Source organism: Xyrauchen texanus, chromosome 23 (assembly GCF_025860055.1).
Source record: "Xyrauchen texanus isolate HMW12.3.18 chromosome 23, RBS_HiC_50CHRs, whole genome shotgun sequence".
Classification (NCBI taxonomy): Eukaryota; Metazoa; Chordata; class Actinopteri; order Cypriniformes; family Catostomidae; genus Xyrauchen; species Xyrauchen texanus.
In genome coordinates, this window is record NC_068298.1 from 25,861,990 (window position 1) to 25,873,819 (window position 11,830).

General features: G+C 37.3%; 1 protein-coding gene across 1 annotated transcript in view; it reads right to left on the bottom strand.

Annotated features, from left to right (window-relative positions):
* Positions 1–11,815, bottom strand: part of cstf2 (cleavage stimulation factor, 3' pre-RNA, subunit 2) — a 174,798-nt gene extending 162,983 nt beyond the window's left edge. Inside the window, exon 1 of the mRNA XM_052154746.1 lies at positions 11,812–11,815. The gene's annotated coding sequence lies outside the window, so the exon portion shown is untranslated. The remainder of the gene's footprint in view (positions 1–11,811) is intronic.
* Between the last annotated feature and the right edge of the window lie 15 nt (positions 11,816–11,830).

Consider the following 11,830-nt stretch of genomic DNA (forward strand, 5'->3'; position numbering starts at 1 on the left):
TATTTTACACCACATTTTTTCATAATAAACTAGGAGGAAAACAACAAGGAGAGTCCATAAGGGATGAGAGGGAATTGACTAGTGAAAGAAATGAAGAGACAGAGGGAGTGCAACATAGAGACCACCAAGCCAAAGCAGCAGAGACAGAAGAGAGCTGTTCAGACTTAGGGGATAAGGACACTGGTCCTAAACAGTTAAAGCTGTCTCAATACCCTCATACTCAGTTTGGCACACAAAAAAAGAGCCTTTCAAGAACCATTTTTTGTAAATAAATAATTTACAGAAGATGAATTACATTTTGTTGTTACTTTGTTCAATGACAATAAAGTTGAATCTAATCTAACCAATCTGTTGACTGTTGATACAAAAGGAGGCACATGGAGTTAACGGTGAGGAAAATCAGCTGAGTGAAGAAGGTTTTGTGTTTGTTACAGGGGGCTGTCTGTGTGAACTCTCACAATTAAGCTGGTGCTCTGAAAAGGTCTAAAAAAAAAAAGAAGAAAAAAATCTGGATTTTGGAATTAGTTCAAGCTCTGACCCTAGAATCGCCCCTGGACACAACATTTCATGTTCAAGTCATTTCAAGTAAATTTTTATTTGTGACAAAAAGTGCCGTTTTCCTTGTCGGTTAGTTGTTTACTGTGTATCTCCACTTGCATCAGTCCATCTCATTCATAGCAGTCTACAGAGACACGCTGTGAAGAAGAGAGTATGAGAGGCGGGGATTATTGCATTAAATGATTGACAGCATATTAAACGAATTAGCGCTATTTGGAACCAACGTCTCCCCTCACGTGACTTTCCGCATATATTCGGTGAGTTCCCCGCCTCACATGTAAGCCACGCTTTAGGAACTCAATGATTTTGCATTGAGCTGAAGGGAGGCTTGAGAGAATCTGCCTCTCTCTGAAACTTTATCCACTGGTGTTGCTGTTTGACAGAGTGACTTTGTAAAAAATATTGCACATTATTCAGCTCATATTTTGTAATATTTTATTAATGCATAGTCAATTATTTACTATGAAATAGAAAAGAGAAATTGCCACTATGTAATGTATTTGCCTAAATATACTTTAGATTTCATATACACTGGTGGCCAAAAGTTTGGAATAATGTACAGATTTTGCTCTTATGGAAAGATATTGGTACTTTTATTCATCAAAGTGGCATTCAGCTGATCACAATGTATATTCAGGACATTAATAACGTGAAAAATTACTATGACAATTTGAAAAAAACATAAACTACTTCAAAGAGTTCTCATAAAAAATGTCCCCATGTGCAGCAATGACAGCTTTGCAGATCCTTGACATTCTAGCTGTCAGTTTGTCCAGATACTCAGGTAACATTTCATCCATTTTTTTAAGTTATGTTTACACCTTTTGAGTATTCCAAAAATGTACAGGGTCATTAGAGACTTGACATAACTTAAAATCTTAAACAAGTGTCCTAACTTATTTGAAAGCCAACAGTTACAGTCACATTACAATATATAGTTATGTATCATAACTATAGCACTGTTGGATAATGGTGCTACATTTATTAATAATACAAAATGAAGGACAGTGATGTTTAAAGGTGGAAATTCTTTTTGAAAGACAGATCATGTACTGTGTTTTAACAACAAAATACGAATAAATAACAAACTCCCATAAAATATGATAATGCCATTATGAAAACTTTTATTTCAGTAGCCTTGAAATGAATGTTCATTTTGTTTCTCCATTTTTATTTTTTTACTGTTTACTTCAAAGCAGCGGTTTCTGCATCACTGGTTGCTTAGTAACAGACATGACAATTGATTACCATACCAATGGAGCAGTTTAGGATTTCCTAACTAGGGATAAGTGTCAATCGATTCAAACGTTTAATCTAATTACATGGTATGCCGATTAAGTAATCAAATGAATCGCAATTAATCACATATATAAACATTTGCTAAGAAACCCCCACAAATAACAATAATTAAATAAATGATGATTAAATACTTATAAATAGTTATATTCATAATTTTAAATAAAATATAATTATTATCAAAAAATTATAATATAGATAAATAAAATGCATTACATCATTGTGGCACACAAGCAAAGCATTAAAAAATGGTAACGATTTACAATAAGGTTCCATTTGTTAACATTAGTGAACAATGAACAATACGTTTACAGCATTTATTAATCTTAGTTAATGTTAATTTCAACATATACTAATTAGGGTGGCAAAGGGGCGGAACATTTCCGGTAAACTTTCCAGAAACTTTCCATGGGAAGTGAAGCTGGGGAATTTTGGAAACATTGGTAAAAACTTTGGGCACTTGGCTATATGCTGCTGCATCTTCATGGCATTCTTAGGTCTTTGCACAGTATTTGCAAATGTACACAGCCTTTCCTTCTACATTGGCTGAGGTGAAATGTATCCACACATCAAATGGCACACATGGCATTGTTCTGTAGAATAAGATTAGAAAAAGCTTGTAAAAAAAAACAAAACAAAAAAAACAATAATGCAATGCCATGCACTGATATATTAATAGTTAGCTAAACAATTGGAATAATCTGGAATAGTACAAATATTTTACAATTGTTGCTGGACAAATGAATAGAGATAGACTAGATGAATAGATGAACACTCCTCAATCAGCATATGCTAAATCAAACTATAACCTAAGTTCTTGTATGATAACAGAAAACTGGCTTGCAGAAGGAACAGCATCACAGTTGAGCAAGCTAGCACCATGATAGCTAGCCTCTTAAATTGTCAATGAAATGGTGTTAGCTAGCTTACATTTAGCATATCTGATTTATTGAGCTACACATTTTGATTTAGTATTTGGTAGTTAAACTTTAATACCATAGATCAAATATACCCTAGCAATATCATCAAAACTTACTTGACTGGATGTAGTCCTTGGACTCAAATGCAGTAGTGTGGCTTCAATAGTCCTGCTGTAGTGAGTAGCTTGCAGTAAGTAGTGTGCTGTGTGCATGTGATTGAGGAATGCGCAGAGTAGAAATGAAACTGAATTTGCAATAAATCTGGTTGTTTTAACCAAGATTATGCTGCAAGATGTTTTTGTTTTTCCAACTACATTTAAGTTCCCTGTTATATGCTAACCTGAGATTTAGCAAATTTCCAGTTTATTCCCATTGAAAGTTTGCAACTTTGAAAATTCCTGGAATTTTGCAACCCTAATAGGCTACTAATACATTTCTCAAATCAAAAGTTGTAAGTGTTAACATTAGTTAATGAACTATGAACTAAAAATCAACAATTTTATTTTTATTAACCAATATTAACAAAGATGAATTAATGCTGTAAACAATATATTGTTAGCTGTTTGTTTATGATACCTAATGCATTAACTTATATTAATGAATAGAACCTTATTGTAAAGTGTTATCAAAAAGGCCATTCAAAAAGTCGCTTTAATATGCAATATATTGTATATAATATATTGAATTTATATCATTGGCCTACAGTTAACAGCAATCCACTGTGCAACTGGTGGTAAAAGGTAGGAGTCTTGTTGTCAACGATTTAACAGGCAGCGTTTAAGCACGACGGTACCTCCGGAAACTGGTTTCGGACAGGCTTCCAGCTTAACGTCACGCCGTTGCTAGGAAACCAGCAACTGATTACCGCCACCTGGTGTCCACTAAAGGTTTTGCGTTTAAACTCATAAATGGAAAAGAATAAGCTTGTAAAGCTGTTCATCTATACTAACATTTTAATTGAAGACTTTAAAGAAATTGCAAGATGAAGGTCTGTGAACTGGAGGAAGAGGCTGAGAATGACATAATACACACATTTACAAATAAACACAATTATAAACACTGAACATTTCACAATTTCAATAATTATTCCCAACATATTGAGAGCTTGCTCCATCCTCAACCAATCAGTTTAACTTCTCCGGCCTGATTTCAGTCCGAGTAGGGCATCCATTACAGCATTTCTTATGCTTCTGAATCAGAAGCAGCACCATGGATGGGGGTGCTGGTTCTTTCTTTTCTGGTTGACTTGTGGAACCTCCTACTGTGTGGTATCCAGGGCATTTGACATGCCCAATTCCACAGTTCGCCAGTTCATCATTTGGCTTCCCAAACACAGTGGAGACACAAAGGGAGGCAGAAAAGGGTTTCGGGCAGCTGGATGGACATCCAGGCTGTTTGTGACCACAGAACCAGTGCATGACTCCAGAGTCCTCATCACAGCCCCCGTGTCTGGAGATGTCCATCACCTGGGTGACACCATGCAAGAAGCCTGTAAGAGTAGTGGCTCAACAAAGATTTGAACAATTATGCTCTTATATTTGTAAGTATTAAAAGTTATCATATTATATTAAAATAGCATAATTACATTTGTTACTTTACAGGTTTAATGTATCATCCCAAAGATCGCTCTGGCATTATGAAGGCCAGGTGGAGGGCCATCTTTTTTCCACGCCCTGGAAGTGGACACTTAATTTGTCCCTGATGTTGTTGTGGCATGCACCATATTACATAACATCTGTATTGGGAATGATAACATCATTCAGCAACAGCAACCTGAAGAAGAGGAAGAAGGTGATGTGGAGAATGCAAATGGAAGTGTTCTGCGTTATCGCTTTGCTGCACAACTATCTGCCATGCAGGAGAATGTTACTGATCATGACTACCACATTCAAGTTAAATAATACTAATCTTTTCATTTTACTTTGTTTTTTTCAGTTCAACACTCCAATCAGATTGTGTAAATATTTTTTTATATTACAGCTTATTTTAAATATAGATTTTTCTCCAACACTTTGTAATTGTATTGAAGTAATTGGTTAAGTACATACTGATCAAGTACATAATTAAAAAATTAATACATAATATGTTATTTTGTTTACATGTATTGGTGTAAAATGTTTGTCAAAACCCTGACTATGTCAACTATATATTATTGTATTACAATTCAATTACAAAACTCAAAACTCATAAATAAGGTTAAATTACAATACTAAAAGAAAACTTTTACACCTAAATACAATTAAAATTTGTAATTTTCCTTGACAAGAATTTCAAGTGGATTCAGAAATCTGTTGGATTTTCTTCAGCAGCCTTTTGCTGGCAAATTCTTCACTTACTGTAGAAATTCGATGAAGTTTCTTTTACTGCCTTTTCCTCCCCGACTGATCTCTGGCTCACTCACCTCCACAGGGGACAAGCCTCTGGCTCATCACTGTTGGAAGAGGCTAGGGGCACCGAGGCACGCACCACTGGGGGAGTGATAGAGTGCCTCTGCCCCAAAACCTCATCCATCACTGTGAACACAGGGTTATGTCATGTGGCTGTGTCATCTCCCTTGCCCACCCCTGAGCCAGTAGGTGGGTTTTACAACAATGTACAATTAATCTCTACCAATAATATGCAGCTATTTAAATCTTTTCTTTAATACATTATATATTTTTTATTTTGTCCCAGTTTTTGCAGGCCTGCTGAGGAGTGACTTATTTTTATCTAGCACTTTCCTCAAAGCAGTGAGAGACAGAGAGCAATTCAAGTTTTGAAAATCTGTGAATGGTTTCACCCTCAGATGCATGTTTACTAAATCACTAATTAAATATCTTAATGTGTCTTTATATATCAGAAAAAGAAAGTATATATGTATATAAAAAAAAAATTTCTTCAAAATTATGTATTTTGAAATCATATCTATGGATACAACCAATGCCAATGGTAAACATTCTAGAGGCACTTGGTTGGTTCACCACAACTTTTACAAGCCATGTTGAATGTATGTTGTCATATATAAAAACAGAATGATATTTGAAGAGGACAGCCAAAAAGAATCATAATGAAGAGTCAAATGAAATTAACCACGAATGATGGTTAGGATGTAACATCACACCCTAAATTGTTCAAATGGCTTTTAAAGATATGCCCACGGTGGACATTGTTCAGCAATGGGTTGAATATTATAAATATATTAAAGAAATATAGAAAAGCTATATTTCCAAAAAGATTAAATAAATATTTCAGTCAATAACCTATGCTATAGCATCGTTCAGTCCAACCGAACCACAATGTTCTAATACTCTAGAACAAAATAAAGGCCCATCCACCCCCTCTACAGTTGACATTACTTTTATATTTGCATGTTTATATGTATATACATAAGAAATATCACAGGAGCAAGAGTGCGATATGGCCCTACAGTGCCATAGGTAATCACAGTAGTGCTGATGTAGGGCCATATAGCATCTGAAATGTCACTTCAGAAATAGTATCACGGCTTGTGCTGTTTCGAACAAGTTATTAGATAAACAAGGATGGATGTGTGTGTGTGAGTGTGTGTATGTGAGTGAGAGAGAGAGAGAGAGAGAGAGAGAGACAGGGAGCGTGTGTGAGTTGCCACTCCCAAGCAGAGATGCTGTCAGCTTTCTCAGTGGAAAAATAGCGTCCAATCGGGGGTCTTTCTACCTATTTCGCGGTAGCCGGTGCGCAAGAGTCGATCACTATAGAAACCGCAATGTCCTCCGCCATTTTAAACAGCACCCATTGTGTAATCAATCAATCAGCTATGATGAGCCGTAATGCTGAAGTTGTTAATTTAAAGCAGTTTAAAGCTATTTCCTAGCTTTAATAATGTAGTGTAGACAAGCAATCACGAAGAGCTGGTTTATAGTCACTGGCTGATAATTAAAATTATGTCGCCTAACTGGCTCATATTACACACAAAAATGATCTTTTGCGCAATTAATCACACTGCCCCCGGATTGTAATAAGGAAGATTCCTGAGAAATGCAAGATTGTAGAACCACCTGTTTACTCCAGAGGGCAGTAATTTAAATTTCTTCTATGTGCCAACGCACAGTTTATACAGTGAAGAAAACAACCAGACAGCACAAAACAGACATTTGTTATGTTCTTGCGTTCAAAACATTTGATGGAGTGCAAATTTGAACTAAGGGATCTCAAGATGTGTTCTAAGTATTAAACTATATTTAACTTGACATAGTGACCTAAACATTTTATGTTTATGACGCAACGCACCCGAGACGCTATTAAAGCATATCTGATGCTTGTTGAAATTGACGGGTCCTTAAACAAGCCCTCATAATAAATCTCCAACTGACTGATAAATTCAGTTGTGAAATGGATTGCTGTGAACTGTATGCCAATGATTGACTTATGTTCAATAATATGGTAGTAAACAATTCATTGTATTCTAAAGACATTTTTTGTATTGTCTTATCAATGCCATTGTCTTATCAACTCTTCTGCTAAAAGTATGTAATGCATTTTAATTATCTGAATATATATATATATATATATATATATATATATATATATATATATATATATATTTTTTTTAAATATTTAAAGATATCTATGTATAATTATTTCATCATTATATTTTTAATTAACATCATATGAGGGGCTTTCTCAGCAAATATTTGTATATGCGATTAAATGTGATTAATCGCGATTAATTAATCGGCACATCATGTAATTAATTCGATTAAAAAATTTAATTGATTGACAGCCCTAATGTGTATATATATATATATATATATATATATATATATATATATATATATATATATATATTAGAGCCGTTGGATCAAATCTTTTCAGCGATGCATCACGATTCATACTCAAACGATTCTGAATCGATTCTCTAAAGAATCAGAATCGATTCAGAGTTCAGTTTAAATTACGGCAGAGCAGTGGTGCATGCCAAAGACAGATGTGGAAACAAAGACGTGAGTTAAGTTTTGTTCACAGCTCATACTGAATGTAAAAGGCCAGTTTATGTAATGTGACTTGTTCTGATTTTTAAAACAGCTGTTAAATAAAAAGCTGAAAGGGAAAAAATAGAGAGCAAAAATAACATTTTGAAGAAACTGAAAAAAGAAAGATATTGAAGGAAAAGATGCATCGGGATGCATCAAGAATTGTTTTATAATCGAATCGTACCCTTTGAATCGTAATCGAATCGAATCGTGAGGCCAGTGAAGATTCACACCTCTAATATATATATATATATATATATATATATATATATATATTAAAACTACCTGCCTAATATTGTTTAGGTCCCCCTTGTGCTGCCAAAACAGTGCCAACCCGTATCTCCAGAATAGCATTCTGAGATGCTTTTCTTCCCACCACAGGTGTACAGAGGGGTTATCTGAGTTACCGTAGACTTTGTCAGTTTGAACCAGTCTGGTCATTCTCTGTTGACCTCTCTCATCAACAAGGCATTTCCATTCACAGAACTGCCACTCACTGGATATTTTTGGCACAATTCGGAGTAAATTCTAGAGTCTGCTGTGCGGGAAAATCTCAGGAGATCAGCAGTTACAGAAATACTCAAACCAGCAATGCCACAGTCCAAATCTCTGAGATCATATTTTTCCCTTATTTTGATGGTTGATATGAACATTAACTGAAGCTCCTGACCAATATCTTCATGATTTTAGGCACTGCACTTCTCCCACATGATTGGCTGATTAGATAATTGCATGGATGATTGTTGGTGCCAGATGGGCTGGTTTGAGTTTTTCTCAAACTCGGGAAAGGATGTTTCATATTGTATAGCAAGCGCATCTAAGTGCGTTCAGCAGGAGACGTCCCATTATTTGCTTTTAACCTGACATCATGATTGTCTCTGAGAAAGTGTAACAAAGTCTTCCAAATTTGTTGAAATAAATTATGTTAAATGATTGGATAGACAAAATGCATCCCCCCCCCCCCCCAATAAATAAAAATAAATAAATTACAATTATACAAGTGTATCAAAGAATATTGGAATGTGGTTTTCAGCTACTTAAAATGAACTGAAACTTACATTTTACTTACTGTTGCTTACTGTTTTCTTACTCTGACTGTTACTGTTACATTACTTACTGTTGATATGGCAAATCCATAATAACAAGATACAACCCTGTACAATCCTGATGTCCTAAAACAGCTGGTCTTTGAAAGGAAAAATGCCCTAATATGTTGTAATTGTGGACAAACTAAGATACTGTTCAAGTTTGCTCACATGCTCACATCACATCATTTGACATTCAACTTTACGATTGTCATAGGTCAAAATGGTTCTGTGCTCTTTCTTTGGGGCCTGTTGTCAACAATCAAGATGACTTCATCAGATTCTATGAAAGTGTTTTTTTATCCTGATCTTTTGTAAATTCTGAAGAATTTAAAAAGGAGCCGTGCCAGTGTCAGGCTCAGCCCTCTCTGGACCAGACACTCTAGGAACTGTGTCATCACTAGACTCAACTCTCTCTGGTACCAAACCTTGTTGTTTAATGTTCCCTGAAATCAGCACAGGTATTTTTGTCTGAAGAACAGTCCTGGGGCATCCTCAGTGCGGCAATGAAGTGCAGCATCTCGTTCCGCTTTTTCAGGGAACAAGCGTTACAGTTAAGTAATTGAACTTTGAAGATTCATTGCAAACCCCAAAAGAGCATCTGAAAACAACTCAAAGAGTTGTAAATGCAGTATTATACCTGCATCTGCTGAAATGCCTCCTTCCAATCAGACTACAACTCTCCACCTAGGGTAGTATCAAACTCTGCATGAACCAGTTGTCTACATCTGCTAATGATGTTCATGCCGATGAGGGTTGGTACAGCAGAAGAGTTTTGTGAGTTTCTGACATCTGTAAACCTTGGCTGCATCTTGGGTTTTCAATGAGCCACAGGTTCTGACATAGTGTACTGCAAAGTGAGATTATTGACAGGTAATGTTAGCTCTGATATAGCTTTTCCTTGTTCTGTTCTTTTTAGTCAAAGTTTTTGATTTAGAATCTTCTAGAGACCACATAAGGGCTTCATCTCGCACTTCTAGTGTTGACTGTGGCTTGTCTCTCACAAACTTACAAAGCTCCCTTCTAAGGTCTGCATCCCTAATCCCCTTAATGAATTGATTTTGGATTGCCAAATTCACATTTGATATTGCATTTGATGACTGCTTCAGGATAGATCTTAGAATTTGAGAGTATGAGTAACCATAACCATCTTCACCTTACATTTGTTTACGGATATAGAATGTATGCAATAACTTAGACTCACTGTGATTTTCTCGAAAATCTTCTCTCAGGTACACAAAGAGGTCACATGTTTGCTAAGGTTCATTTCCCATCCATAATTTGACCTCTTCTAAGGCTGTACCCTTTAAGAGGGAGAGTACAAGGTCTAACTGGTCCTCGGTGGTCTGATTTCTAGCATATAATACCCTATCTACTTCTTCAATAAACTCATCAACATATCTCCCGTCTTTGCTGAAATCACCACTGAATGGCTGAATGTGATTGTGAAAGGGTCCACAGTACAAGGAAAGGAGGACAAAGGGAAACAGGTTTCTCCTGGCAGAGGTAAAATTTTGGCAACTTCAACGCTTACAGATTCACAAAAAGCTTCACAGGTACATAGTTTCACAAACTCCTTAGTTTCACCGACACCATGGACTTCCTTGTGGCAGGCTCTCTCTCCCCTCTGCTGGTGGCGTGGCCGCTTATATGCTGCTCTCCCCATGCTCACTGGAATTAGAGACAGGTGTTAGACATAATCTAGCTCAGGTGTAAGCGATAAAATCAAGCAGTGCCCAACCGATCAAGCAACTCATCAACGAGGCATTGGGTATGGATGATGTCTCGATGTGGTGCTGGAAAACGCATCTGCAAATTCCTATTGCAACTTGGCAACCTCTACGACTTGATACGGTGAGAGGTGGTCTTTGTAAGTGACCGAGGTGATATGATTAGGCTTTGTATTCACCTCCGGTCCGAGCTCCACCCTCTCCGGAACTACCGTAATCAACGTCACAGGGACCGCCTCCCTTCATAGTTTCAGGAGGTTGAGGTGATATATTTGACGTGTGCCCCCTCTATCAGTTTGCTTTACCTCATAATTGAGATCCCCCACTCGTCGTGTGACCTCAAAGGGTCCTTACCACTTGGCGAGTAATTTGGAGCCCGATGTGGGGAGCAATATGAGTACCTTATCTCTCGGCGCAAATTCCCGCCGCCGAGTACCCCTGTTGTACAGTCGGCTCTGTTGGAGCAAATTCTCCTGTGTTAGTTGCCCCAAGGGGTGGAGTTTTGCTCTAAGATCAAGAACGTATTGGATTTCATTCTTACTGGTTGAAAGTCCCTCCTCCCAAGCTGATGTGATATCAAGTATGCAGCACGGACACTGCCCATACAGGGGAAATCCCAGTCAAGGCTTGCGGGACCTCTCGTACTACGAATAACAGGGGATCAGGCCATTTGTCCCAATTTCTAGCTTCCTCGTGTACAAACTTACAAATCATATTTTTACAGGGTTTTATTGCTCCACCAGGGCATCTTTTTGTGGATGTTAAATGCTGGTGCGAATTGACTTAATGCCCAATAATTCGTAAAGGTCGCTTAGTGTCTGTGAAATAAAGGTTGTGCCCTGATCAGTGAGGATTTCTTTCGGAACCCCCACCCAGGAGATTATTTTGAAGAGTGCCTCCACAACACTGCATCACCCTATACAACTGCTCGTTTATAATTGCGAAATAGGGATATGAAAGTGCGTTGTTGACCATCGATCACTCTCAATTGATCGAAGGCGTGCTTGAGTTTAGTCTCCCGACTGCTCCAAAGGGAAATACACCTCAGGAAATCCCCTAAGGATGGGAGCAGACAATGTCTTCCTCTTCCAATCCATTCCTTGTGGTAGCCGATGAACGAGCTGCTCCAGTACCACCTGATTGATCACTCCCTTGACGTCGCGATCCCCGCCAGCAAGCATCTCAGAGCCGTTGGGTGAAGGCAAACGGGCGGCTGGTTGACTCCAACTTCATCGATCGGAAGAGCTGGTGAT